This window comes from Nothobranchius furzeri, chromosome 7 (genome assembly GCF_043380555.1).
Source record: "Nothobranchius furzeri strain GRZ-AD chromosome 7, NfurGRZ-RIMD1, whole genome shotgun sequence".
Classification (NCBI taxonomy): domain Eukaryota; kingdom Metazoa; phylum Chordata; class Actinopteri; order Cyprinodontiformes; family Nothobranchiidae; genus Nothobranchius; species Nothobranchius furzeri.
This window is the reverse complement of record NC_091747.1, coordinates 25423651-25436718: the sequence shown is the minus strand read 5'-3', so window position 1 is coordinate 25436718 and position 13068 is coordinate 25423651. Positions and strand designations below refer to the sequence as shown.

The 13068-nt window shown below is 46.5% G+C and overlaps 1 protein-coding gene across 2 annotated transcripts in view; it reads right to left on the bottom strand.

Moving 5' to 3' along the window:
• The window catches only part of gli2a (GLI family zinc finger 2a), a 78924-nt gene extending 66517 nt beyond the window's left edge, over window positions 1-12407 (bottom strand). For both annotated transcript variants that reach the window (XM_015954999.3, XM_054751278.2), the window contains exon 1: window positions 11949-12407. The gene's annotated coding sequence lies outside the window, so the exon portion shown is untranslated. The remainder of the gene's footprint in view (window positions 1-11948) is intronic.
• Window positions 12408-13068: the final 661 nt, after the last annotated feature.

Here is a 13068-nt window from a genome sequence, read left to right as displayed (position 1 = left end):
ACGCTCCGACAACGCTGCGGCGATGTAACTACTGACATCAAACAATCAGAGGAGGTGATGTCATCAGGCACAACAGATTTAAGATGTCATGGTAAAAACAAACAAGTCATTTATATTTAGTTACTGGAGTGGTTTTGCAGCGGTCTCCTGTAAGAATGCCTCGTGAGTCATACTAATCCTAGAGCTTCTCCGTCTGTTTTCTATCAGAAGCTACTGCAGGAGATATGTGTAGGAGACTATTTTCATGTTCAGCCAGCATGAAACACTCAGAAAGACCCGTTAGAATCAGAAACGATCATTTAAACATTATTTTTCAGTGTTCCACACCTTTAATCACGACTTTTATGTTGTTTTTATGTCTTATAAAAATGAAACAACCAGGATTTTAGCTTGTTTTCCCTCCAAAAGACACAAAACAAATTAAAAACACATTAAAACTTATTTATATCTGAATCATGCTTATAGGATAATAATCACATGGAGGGATTTTGATGGAACTCAATAAAACGGATTCATCTTTGAAGTCAACCTGCTAAAAGATGGCCGCCACAGCTGATCAGCATCAGCAAGCTCAGTGGGACGTTTTAATCTTGGACATAAGAACAAAAACTAAAGGCTTACATTCAAAAGGCAGGATAAAAATCCACAATAAGGAAAAGCTGGGATGGATCTGGGTTCTGCTCTGGTTCCTGGGGATTTCCAACATGTCGGCCGTAATTGTGAGGCGAGTTTATTCCCGAGTGTTTCTGACCCACGGAAGGTGCCAATCACCTGTCACCGAGCCAGCGTAAGCCGATTAGAGGTGGCCACTAACAGCTTTGGGATGCATCTGCCGTGGGGTTTTTCTGCTGCCAACACATCCACCAGCTCGCCGCCGTGTTCGGGAACCAACGCCGGCGCTGACATGACTTCGGCGCTAGGATCTACTTTGCTCTTTCCTGGGCCTGTATCGGGCTCAGGCTCGGACACAGGGGGAAGTGTTTTTTGGAGTTGGCTCAGAGAAATGGTGCCCATGAATACAGCAGCGCCGGCAGCAACACAACCCGCCTTTCAAGCATTCTTCCTCCTAAAGAAAAGCCACACATCCTCCCCTTAACATCACCATCTGATGAACATCTGGCATGGCATTAATAGCCCTCTCCGAGCTTTTACAGCATGCCAACTATTTGCTTTCTAGTTGCCTCTGAACTTTGAGCCAACATTCAGAGGAAGAGGGGTGCGGGTACGACACCTGTAGAGGCCCAGAAACAACAACAAGCCATTTTAGTAACATTACAATAAAAGATGCTCTATTTGTTATTAAAGATGGCCCCAACTTCACCTCAATCACCACCTCTCTTACATCACCCCCCTTCACCGAGTGTCCCGACCCGCATGGCTCCGAAGACAGGGACTGACGGGCTGGTACAGGTGTCAGAACCAGGCTGACAGATGGCAGGGGCCAAAGGTGAACACACAGCTAGGGTGTGCTTCTTTTCTCATCTTCTGGTTGGCTGGGCAGCCCACTTCAACAGGAGTCTTGTGACCAGAACCAGGTTACGGCCAGGTGACACCGGCACCACTCCCAGGAAGTCAATCCTGGAATAAACGCCTGTTGTCTTAAAACATCATAACTAATCACAAGAAAGGCTGCGAGACGACTCGATCAGGACGAGACAGAGCCACACCGCTCGTGGAAACCTGTTGAGAGGTTTCTGCCTTTGAAACCACGGAGTGACGAGATTAAAGACATATTCCACCAATCTTTGTCCTAATCTGGCAGTATTATGCTAGCTTTAGCTTAGCATTAACATTTTAAGTGAATGGTAACAACTAGCATTTAGTGTAAAAAAGCCACGAAAAGGACTCAGTCATGTTAAAGCCCCATTACTTGTCACACACACTGATGCGTGTGTGACATTTGTTCTCCGTCTTTGACCCATCCCCTGGGGGAGCGGTGAGCTGCAGCTGCGGCTGCGCTCGGGAACCATTTGGTGGTTTAACCTCCAATCCAACCCCTTAATGCTGAGTGTTAAAGCAGGGAGGGGTTGGGTCCCGTTGTTAAAGTCTTTGGTACGACCCGACCGGGATATGAACGCCGTTCTCCCAGTCCCAGGGTGGACACTACCGCTAGTCCACTGAGCTGGAATCGACTCCAAATGAAAACAATAAAGTAGGAATTACAGGAGTAGACTTGGGTCTACATTAGGATAAAACACCGCAGCAAGGCGCAGGGACACGGTGCAGCGGCCCCAAGAGACCTGCTTCAGTAAACACTAGAGATGCACGCTAGTGGCATGATCCCTTAACGGTTAATAGCCGGTTAACCGGATTCCACCCACATCAGATGTTTGTTCATTTTAAAGACACATTCTTTTAATAAGAAATCACTCATTTTTGAACGGGGGAAACGTTATTTTAGGTTTTGTGTGAAAATAAGTACAGGACTACAAATGTGCTTCACCAAAGAGACACCATCGAACCAGACTAGAGCTGAAACAACTAATCGATTTAATCGATTTTTAAAATAGTTAACAACTTTTCTAGTCATCGATTAGTTGTTTAATAATCATATTTTACCGCATAAAGTCAATTTTTTACCACAATCTGACATTGGTTACAATCTGTTAAATTTGCCGCCAGTGTGTGGCAGTAATGAGCCACTGATCTACCAGTGGAGCCGTAGAAGAAGAAACGAGCCAAAAAGTGCCATCGGTTTTCATGACATAACACGTTACTGACACGCATCTTGCTGTGAGAGATGGCGGAACAAGAAGAAATACGGAAGAAAAATAGAAACGACAAAACTGAAGAGAAACCCCGGACAAAAACCTCACGCGTATGGGAGCACTTCACTCTAGATGTCATGAAAAGATGGGTGACCTGCAAAATATGCAAAAACCATCTAGCATGGCACGGAAGCACGACGTCCCTAAGTGAACATTTGAGACGAAAACATGTGGGGGCTGATGCAGCAGAGGAAAGTCCGGTGAATCCGGTAAGTAACAGAAAATAAACAAGCTAACGCAGATCAAATTTAGGAGCTGAGTTCGTTATAGTGGATGTTAAACATGTTTTTTTTTTTTGCCGCGTCAGTCTACGGTGTTGTACTTCTGATTGACTAGATGCAATCGTGAATCTCCTCCGTGTTGTGAATCATGCGCTTGCCAAATTTAGCACTTCTGTTTATAAGAATGTTCTCGTTAAGAGAAAAACGGCACAAACCCATAACTATGTTCCTCATTCAAAAAAGGACAACTCTGCGGAGAAAAATATAGAGACGAGCTGTGTCCAGGTGAATATAATGTACGCTTTCGATTTTTAAATACAGGAGACATTCAGAAAGTCATTTTTTTTACTATTAAAAGGCTGTTTTACTGTCTAACACTGTAAAATGCCTCACAACACATTTTTGTCAAAATAAATGATCACTGTATATTGTTAATTAATTCAAATAATGTAATATTGATTTAGTGTTGTAGTGTGTGTGCTGCTTTATTTTATATGTGTACTTATGTCAGTCAATTTGTGTTTCTTATGCAGAAAAAAACAAGCAACGATGGACAACTACATGGGGAACAAGACACTCACCCCCCAGCAATGCATACCACTTACAAACTCTATTCTAGATTCTACATTATTTTTTATGGAATTTACTTCTTATATTTTTATGCCAAAAATTATTCTGGACTGATATTTTGCACTGGTTAGCTCATTTTACACCGCTGACTGTGTTCATGTGCAATAAAATAGATTGCAGTCAACTGCACAATTCTCTTATGTTTTTCTTTTTCTTAACTGAAATGTATTCATCACTTGTATAGGTTAAATAGCTAAACAATAACAAACCGATTAATCGAAAAAATAATCGACAGATTAATCGATTATGAAAATAATCGTTAGTTGCAGCCCTAAACCAGACAGAGGAAAACAGAGGGAAAAGGGCAGCAAACTTCAATCCTTCCTTCAGGAGGAAAGAACCAGCATAAATCTGGCCATGAGGTACGTCTAAAAACATGTAGTCATCGATTTTTTATTTTCTCATCACATGACCTCACGTTATTTTATTCTAACTTTATTATCTGCAGCGTCAGTTGTGTTTACTCCGAGGTGAACCTTATCAGAGGATGATTGAAGATGTTTTCCAGAGTGAATTAACATTTTTGCTCATTTCCAGATTAACAGTCCAGATATCCCAAACAGGGAAGGTCAGAGGAATCTGTAATTGGGTCAGGAATTCTCTTTGTCCTTTTCCAGACGTTTCTTTTCTAAATACTGTCTTCTCTCCTCTCTAACCTCCTCTTCCACTCCTCCACTTAATTTACTTTCTACCCCCTTTTGTCTCAAGCTCGCTGGACTTTGTTATGAGACCTGGTGTGTGTTTTTCTTAGCGCCTCGTTCAGTTTCAAGTGTTCCTCTCCTCCACTACCGCTCTACAGCTCCCCTTTCACCAACATTGAAAGGAATGCAAACACACATCAAAAGAGGCCCTCTTGATTTGAAGATTTCCAGGCTTTGCTCTCCCTACTTTCTTCCTTCCTATCTTTCAGTGGATGCAATGCTGGTAGGCTCAGTTTCTTGCCAACATGCAGACAAACCCGCACATTTAGCTTGTGCACATTTACTGAGAGGCTCACCAACTGCTGCCGCACACTCTGCTCACTTGGCAGACTCTGGAGAGATGGATAAGTGAGGTCTGCTGCCCCGATGCCACCTGCAGACCTCTCTGCTCGGGTTTCTGAAGGTGATGTTCATGCAGGTGAACAAAACCACCATCACATGTCTGAGTATGGGCCTGGTTGATGTGTCTTCACTGAAAACACAAGCTTATCTTGGACAGGTTTAAGATTACAAACTTCTTTGTTTGAAGATGCACCGATTCTGGCCTTAAGGGCCGATACCGAGTACCGAGTTGACGCTGATTTCTACCCGGAGAACCCCAACTTGCAGAATTGGTTAAAATAATGACTCTGGAAGTAAAAACCTTCACAAGAAGCTGTTTTTGTTAGCGTTCATCGGAGTTGAGTCAGTATTTGTGTTGCTTCCTCTCAACAATGTTGAACCAAAAACAGCCAAAACTGGCTGATTTTTTGTTGCACCTAAACTTTGACTTGTTTTTTTTTTTTTACCGGTCTTAAACATTAAAATATCAGTATTTTTGCACCTTTAGGATAAAACCTCTGATGTCATGATGGTCGGATGTTGTCACCAGCCTCCAAACCAATACTGGATCTAAAATGGAGAAATTAAAATTCCAGAACTCCTGAATAGAGTGAAGAGTTCTCGGGGGACCACATTCATTGTATTTTAAACCTAAACCAGGTCTGATGCCTGCTGGACAAACTCGTTATGAACGCACCGCTGTTGGGATGCATCCCATACAAGGGCCGGTAAGGGCAGGCATTCCAGAGTCCACGTACACGACTTGAAACCGAGGTATTCAGCCTTGACCTTGGAACACTGATTTCCTTGGAAGCTGAAGACCAAACATGGAATGTTGGAATGTTGTAACTGACAGGTGGATGGCGTCGGACCTGGTGGTGCCAGGTTGGACAGGAAAAGACGTTAACCACCTCAGCGGGAATTCTTTGGGCTTTTGACAACAATCTAGCATTTACTGACTGAACCAACACTCTCTACTCATTTGGGTTTAATTTAGTTTCTTCAGCTGGTTTAAATGAACCGGGTCTGACTCGAACTAACCGATAATTGTTGCTGCTAATTAAAGGACCTTTGCTAAACTCTTCAGCGGAGCGTTTCCTTCCTCATAAATTTCAAACTTTCTACAAACGTAACCGAAGACGTTTGTATTTGGTGCTTTTCTAAACGGCCTCTTGCTGCTTTGATGTGTTGAAAGCTTGACGTTCTTCGTGCAGAACAGACGGAACCAGGAGAGGAATGTTTTTGTTGACAGGTGATCCAGCTAACCGGACGGCGAGCTCCAGGGACCTTTACGAGAGGACAAGTTGAGACTAAAACAGGCCGCATTCTCTGTGGGTGAATCACGGTGAATCACTTGTCTGAGGGGTCAGAACATTATCTGTTCGCACGATTTAGAGGCTGAAACAACACAAACGCTCCTGAACTCAAAAACGCAAACTATGGTCATCTAAAAATAAACCCCTCCTCCTCCCAAGTGTTTGCTGGAGCCTAAGATCCGAGCGGGCAGAAGCGAACAGCTGATGTGATTTTAAAGGCTCTAAAACAGCAGAGAGAAGCTGTGAGGACGACTTCTCCCCTCAAACTGACCTTTCCTGCTAGTAAATGTAATTTCCTGTGGTTGATCTCTTTTTCTTGCTCAGTCAACACAAACCAGATGTGGAGTTTCTCCTCTGTAGTCCTTCATCCTCAGCAGGAAGAAACCATCCACAGGTTGACCCTGATCCAAGGTTTATTCAGGCGCAGGATTAAAACTTTTATACAATTATCTCTGACCTGTTGGTCCTGATCCAAAGGAAGAATCATCGTTTTATCACATGGATCTCAGCACCAGGAATGGGATGCAGCAGGAATGGGATGGAGGGAACACCTTCATTAGATCAGTGAAGTAAGGTTTGGGTCAGAACCAGAGTCTCAGGTGCAAAACCGACCTAAAAATTGGGAATGCCGGTTTCCCTCTCAGGATTGCCTGCTAGACTCTCCTGATGTTGTGTGTGTGTGTGTGTGTGTGTGTGTGTGTGTGTGTGTGTGTGTGTGTGTGTGTGTGTGTGTGTGTGTTGCGTGCGTGTGTGTGTGGTGTGTGTGGTGCCTGCGTGTGTGTGTGGTTGTGCACGTGTGTGTGTGTGTGGGTGTGTGTGTGTGCGTGCGTGTGTGCTGCGTGCGTGTGTGTGGTTGTGCGTGTGTGTGTGGTTGTGCGTGTGTGTGTGCGTGCGTGCGTGCGTGTGTGTGTGTGTGTGTGTGTGTGTGTGTGTGTGTGTGAGTGAGAACAGCCACAGCTGCTGATCCGAGGCGGCTTCCTCTCTGAACATTTGTCGGAGGTCGTTCATCCTAAACGTGTTGTTCACACTCGCTCCTGATGGTTTCAGCTGTCAGTCTCTCTAACGGGACGGTGAGCAGAACCGGATCTTTTCCCGTCTCGTTTGCGATCACATGATTTAAGCCGAATGCTGACGGTGCATGTGTGGCTCTGGGTCGTGGGCCCGTTGGACCAGCTGCTGTTTCTCCCTGGTTGGTTCTGAGGCCTTTAGTGGGGGGGGGGGGGGGGGGGGGGGGGTCTCAGGAGGTCATGTGTTATTGTGGGAACGGGTCCACAGCAGCTGACAAAGCACATCACCAGGTGAGGTCTCACTTTGGTCTTAAACAGGAGCACCAAATGATTCTGGTTCTGACCCATAAAGCAAAAACCACAGGACCTTCAGAATGTTTTTATTCTCAGATTTTATACTAAAAGTCCAGTTTTGGTTCACATGGGATCACAAAGACCTGTTTAGGTGTCATTCCAACTGTTTTAATAACTCTACATTCCCAAACTGGACCTGGGATAAAAAGAGGAATGGTGGTTCTTCCTGTTTGCTGGACTGAGACCACCTGTTGACCTGTGGGGTGGTTCTGAGAGCCGCCGGAGCACAGGGATGGTTTTACCTTTCCCTAACGAGCTGATGTGACTAAGGGAGGAGGAGAAGGAGGGGAAGGTTTCAGAACCAGACCCTAAAGACATCCACATGTTCCTTTATCCAAACTCAACTCCCGATGCACCCCGTCTCCCGTCTCAGGCTCCAATCTGAGAGGAGTCTGTGGCCTGGCAGCGAGTCAGCGCCGTTCGGGATCTAATATCTCCCGTCGTATGGAATTGTAGGAGACGCAGACCAAACAGCCCAGCCTTGGAGGCTCCGCTGGCTTTGTAGTTATGGGAGGGCCGGGAGTAAATCACAGCTAACAAACTGCCCCCCCCCCCCCCCCGATCCCAACACAAACCCCACAGCTAGGAGCACAAACTGGTTTTCCTCTGCAGCTGCAGCTCTGTGGCTCCGGCGTTCCGATGGATGCCAGCCTCCGCCTCAGTCAGCTGGCAGGTAAGTAAACAAAAGTAAAAAAAACTGGTAGAACGTCTCCTAGAGGTCATCTGGGAGTAAATCCACATCAAAGGCTTCATCTATTTAAAATGGATCATCTGATCATTTTCATCCATCAGAATAAAATAAACTCTTCTAATTCCAGATTTTCCCAGTATTCCAGCTTTTGTTTAACCCTTAGAGCTGTGCTCAGCCTCCCAGTTTAGGAGCTTGCTGCAGTGAGAACATTTCTTCATTCGTTCTCCAAGTCTTCCCAAAGTCACGTCAAACTTCCAACTCACGGAAACCAAAAGACGCTGGCGCCGTTGGTCGCCCTGAATCTGAGCTGGGATTTGATGATTTACGGATGAATCAGGCTAAACTTTTACTTCCTGGTGTTTTATTTTGGTGATCTTTACAGGTTTGTTTAATCTGACGGTCCAGGCTGTGAAATGTGACCAAAGAAAGGACCGGTCCCTCTCCATTGTCCCTGGAGTTTATCTGGAGTTGAGATAATGAAATGTGTCCCACCGTTCCCCCTCCCCCTCCCACTGATGAGCTGACCTCCCGTGACCTGGGCAGAGTTTCCCCACAAGACCTCAGAGCTCCGACTGCCATTGTTCCTTTGTAAGCTCGGAGACAATGATGAGGTTGGAGCTAAAACACTTTTGGGAAACCGGGTTTCCGATGAGTCAGTTAAGGAGTGTGTGAGGGGCTCAGAAGTCCAGGATGAGAAGTTCTGACTGTTGCTGATGATGCATCAGGACTCATCTGTTCTGCTGGTCAGACCAGAGAGAAGGATCCTGCTGGTTTTCCTGACACGACCAGTTCCTGCAGCACTTTTCCTTCTTGGGAGTTTCTCCAGTGACTGAGCAATCGACCTCTAATCCGATCCTCGCTTTCCCAAAACCAGACGGAAAATCAATAGTTGAACGGGAAAGTTTGATGAACCGACGTCCTGACAAGTTTTAACTGGAACTACATTTAGAAGAATAACAAAAACTTCCTTGTTGTGGTTTTAAAACAAATTCCTTTCATTCCTAAAAGGAGTTCCTGGAATCTGCAGCTTTTAATCCAGACTTTTAATCTGAGATCCTCTGATGCCGATTTCTGTTTTTAATCTTTAAGGCAACAAAAAGCTCAGAAGTCAGGAAATGTTCTGAAATCCGTTTGAGGCATCCAAAGAGCAGCCTCTGGGCCGTCTGAGGGCCTCAGAGTCATTCCGTGTGGCTCTGCGCTCCACGCGGATCTTTTAGTCGTCCAGCGGGATAACAGAAACACGAGGAACAACCTCACACCGGTACTCGGATGTGACGGGTGCCTCGTTAACCTCAAACACTTCAGACAGAAGAGCTGGACGCCCACGGAGGGGCGAAACAGCGGGTGTTAACACACACACACACACACACACACACGCGCACACACACACAGGGACTGAAGGGCTCTACAGATGAATCTCGAAGTCCCACTTTTCTCTCCATCTGAAGTGACGGATCATGTTGGCGTCTCTCGAATCGTCGTGCCTTTTGCAGCCCCCACCCTCTTCATCCGCCGTGTCTAAATGGCCATTAAGGACCCGTTAACTCATGCCGGACCCGTTTGGGTCCAGAAGCTGATTCTGCTGCAGAGAGGAATCCAGGCTGGTGGCAAAAACCTGAACGTCAGAATAAAAAACGTATCAAATACGTAGAAAACCTACAACTAGAGACGCAGCGGCCCTGGAGTGTGGAGCTGATACCGTAGAGCTCCGGCCCGGTCTGATCTAACTTTTATTCGGGGGGGGGTCTGCTCGACCTGCTGCCTGAAGGTTAAAAACGATCATTTCATCATTTGAACAGAACGCATTTATAATTATTGTTGTTGTTTCATTTCAGTTTCTGCTGTAAAAGAAGCGGCAGGAAGCAGGACGGAGATCCAATCAGAGGTCAGAGGTCAGAATCAGGAAGCTGCTCCTCTGGGACTCATTAGGATCTGGAAAAGGTTTTAATTACGTCTCATTTTGTTCCCAGTTTGGTCTCCAGCTCCTCCTAAAGACGGCCCACGCTTCTCAGACTCTGACTCAAACTGTGACGACTTCCAGACGCGAAGGGAACGTTTTCAACAGCTCTGAATGTTTTGGGATAACACCAGCTCATCCCAGTGAGACACTGGAGTTCAGCTGTGGTTTATCAGTCTGGTGGGACGTCTCAGAGGGTTAAACTGGTTTTTCTAGGCCTCCAGACTCAGAGGAAGTTGGCTTCACCAAACAGGTGGAAGGGGAGCAGGATGAGCTCGGGTTTGAAGACATTCACACTTTTATTCCAGCGTTGGAGTTTACTCAGCAGGAGTGGGTGGTTGTGGCGGTGAAGGAGGTGGAGGAGGAGGTCGGTGGTTGTGGTGAAGCACTCCTCCCCCTCCTCAGTCACTCACCCTCTCCTCCAGCCCTCCTCCCTGTCCCTGTACGCTAGACTTCATCGGTATTTGCTTTTAGAAAAATGCCCCCTCCCTTTGAAAGCCCTCCACCCCTCTGCACACACACAGCAGTCAGTCCCCTTCCAGTATCTGCTTCATTAAATTTTCTGCAGATTTCCAGAAAAGAGGCAAAGAAAAGAAGGAGCAGATCAATAAAGTGGGGCCTGGGCGCCGAGGCCATGTGTGAAAACGGGGTGTAGAGCCGAGGACGGGGCTGGGGCTGCAGGAGATGAAAGTGACACGGTACTATAGGGTCTCCGAGCTGCAGAGCCGAGCCCCTGAACTCCGGCTGAATGAGCTGAATAGGCTCATCCATTCTTCTCTCCTTTCACTCTCGGTGGGCCGAACTGTTGGAACTCTTCATTCCTCACAAAAGCCAAACGCACTAAAACTTTTGCGGTTTTCTTCTCATGCAAATCAGCCTCAGCTCTGACTTGCCTCATCATCGTGTGGAGTGGAAAACACACACATGCATCTTCTGTCTGTGTGTGTGTGTGTGTGTGTGTGTGTGTGTGTGTGTGTGTGTGTGTGTGTGTGTGTGTGTGTGTGTGTGTGTGTGTGTGTGTGTGTGTGTGTGTGTGTGTGTGTGTGTGTCAGCTTAGTTCTGCAGCTCAGTGACATCAGAGATGAACAATAAAGATAATATTTTTCCACATCTTCCTCATAAATGACCACAAATCCAACTTCCCATGTTTAGAGCCCGCCAGATCCTCACGCAGAAGCATCACGTGGAAGAAAATTACAATCAACGCAGCTTTCTGATATTGTGCTGCACAAATACACATACAGAAAAACACAAGAGGAATCTCATTTCCTAAAAGGAATTCTTTCCTCAAACCAGGTTTCAAACCCAAGTTTCTTCTTTGTGAGAGATGATGCAGAGGTGTGTTTGAGGTCAGAGGTCTGAGCAACTCTCACACACACATCTGTCACACCTGAGCCTCGTGTCTGTAAGACTGAGAGACACCTGTTGTGTTTTCTGAGGTGTGTGAGCCGTGGAGGCCATCTTGATCTGGAATGAGTCCAGAACTTAATCAGCTGTGTAGATGTTCTTCCTGATTGGTCCATCCAGCGGTTCTACAGATGCTTTACACACACACACACACACACACACACACACACACACACACACACACACACACACACACACACACAGTACGTGGAAAGTGGGGCTCGTGAGAGTGGGGATCATTAGCAGCGCGCGAGGCTGAGTGTTTGGTGACTTCAGAACAAACAGCAGTTTCATCAACATCATTAATGTCCCGGATGCTGCTGAGGCTCTAAAATCGGCTCTGTCTCTAGTTAAAGCCGTGAGCGCGTGAGGATGAACACTTTTGGAGGTTCGAAGCCTAGAAACCCGGCCCGACTTCTCCTCCTGAGGATCGGGTTGCAGGATTTCTGGGATTCATGTCAGATAAGTTCAACGTGCGGATCAGACGTGAAGCTCCAACAGCCTCATCTGCCGCAGACGCGCAGGAGGAGAGCCGGGCCGAACCAAAACTTTAAATCAACAGGAAGTTCTCCTACCTTCACTGACCCGGTTCTCCCTGCAGCCGAACCTCTTCCTCGCTCCTATCTCCTTTTGTGTGTCCGGGGAGAAACTTTGTCTGGACTCCGTTAAACTAGAACCAAACCGGAAGCGACACCGGGCTTGACTCGTTTGTCCACGAACCGAGTAGAGAAAAGTTTTGGACCGACTTTCCGGGTCATTCCACCTCCCTCCGTCCCGGAGCGCGATCAGTTCAGGTCGCCTCGAACTTTTTACTAATCCATCCTCCTCCCGATTTGCGCACTCTGCGGGGTTTGCGCACTTTTGTCAGCAAACTGACATGATGCGTAAAAAGTCCCGAGTGCGCCTGAAAGTTTGGACCGGAACGCGCTCTGGCCTCTCTCTCTTTCTCGGAGACATGCGGTGGTGTTGAGATCTTCAGGCTGCTGATCTGTTTTCAATCCGACCCCCTTCTCCCCCTTTCCTACCCCTTCACCATCCCCTCCTCTCTCTCGTTCTCTCTCTCTCTCTCTCCTCGCGCTCCCTGGTGAGTTGGGCCATTTCATTTGCTGCACCAGATGGGCCGGGCCAGCTCGGCCCAGAGTTTGGTTCCTGAGGAAACTTCAATAAAGTTTATTTTATGCTGCGAGCTCGCTCAAAGCTTTTCGTTTTGGGGGATTTTCTGTTTAAATTTCACAGAAGACCAGCTTTCCACCGTGTTTGGGCCAGCGGTTTTGAGTGGGTGGACGGGTAATTAAAGAACTCTGGAACATAAATACTGAAATCCCTCCGTGTTTATTTAGAAAGAAAACAGACAATCTTGGAGTTTTTGTTTATTCTCGTTTGGACTTTTTCATTTTCTCTGAACTCTTTTATTTTCTCAGGATTTATGAGCTGCTGCTCAAACAAACCTGACCTCGGAAAACCTCCGCTGCTCTTCACGTGTGTCCACGTGCATAAATAAGTCAGAGCAAAACTATCAACTCACTACTTTACAGTTTTCTTGTTCTGCTGATGATGCATCGCTTCATAATTACATAAATGTTGAGGGAGATTTGGTGTCATCTGGCGTTGAAGCGTCAGACTGCAGCTAACAGGATGAGGAGGGGGGCTGAAGCACTTATGAACTCAACCCCAGCACCCAACATCTCATCAGTG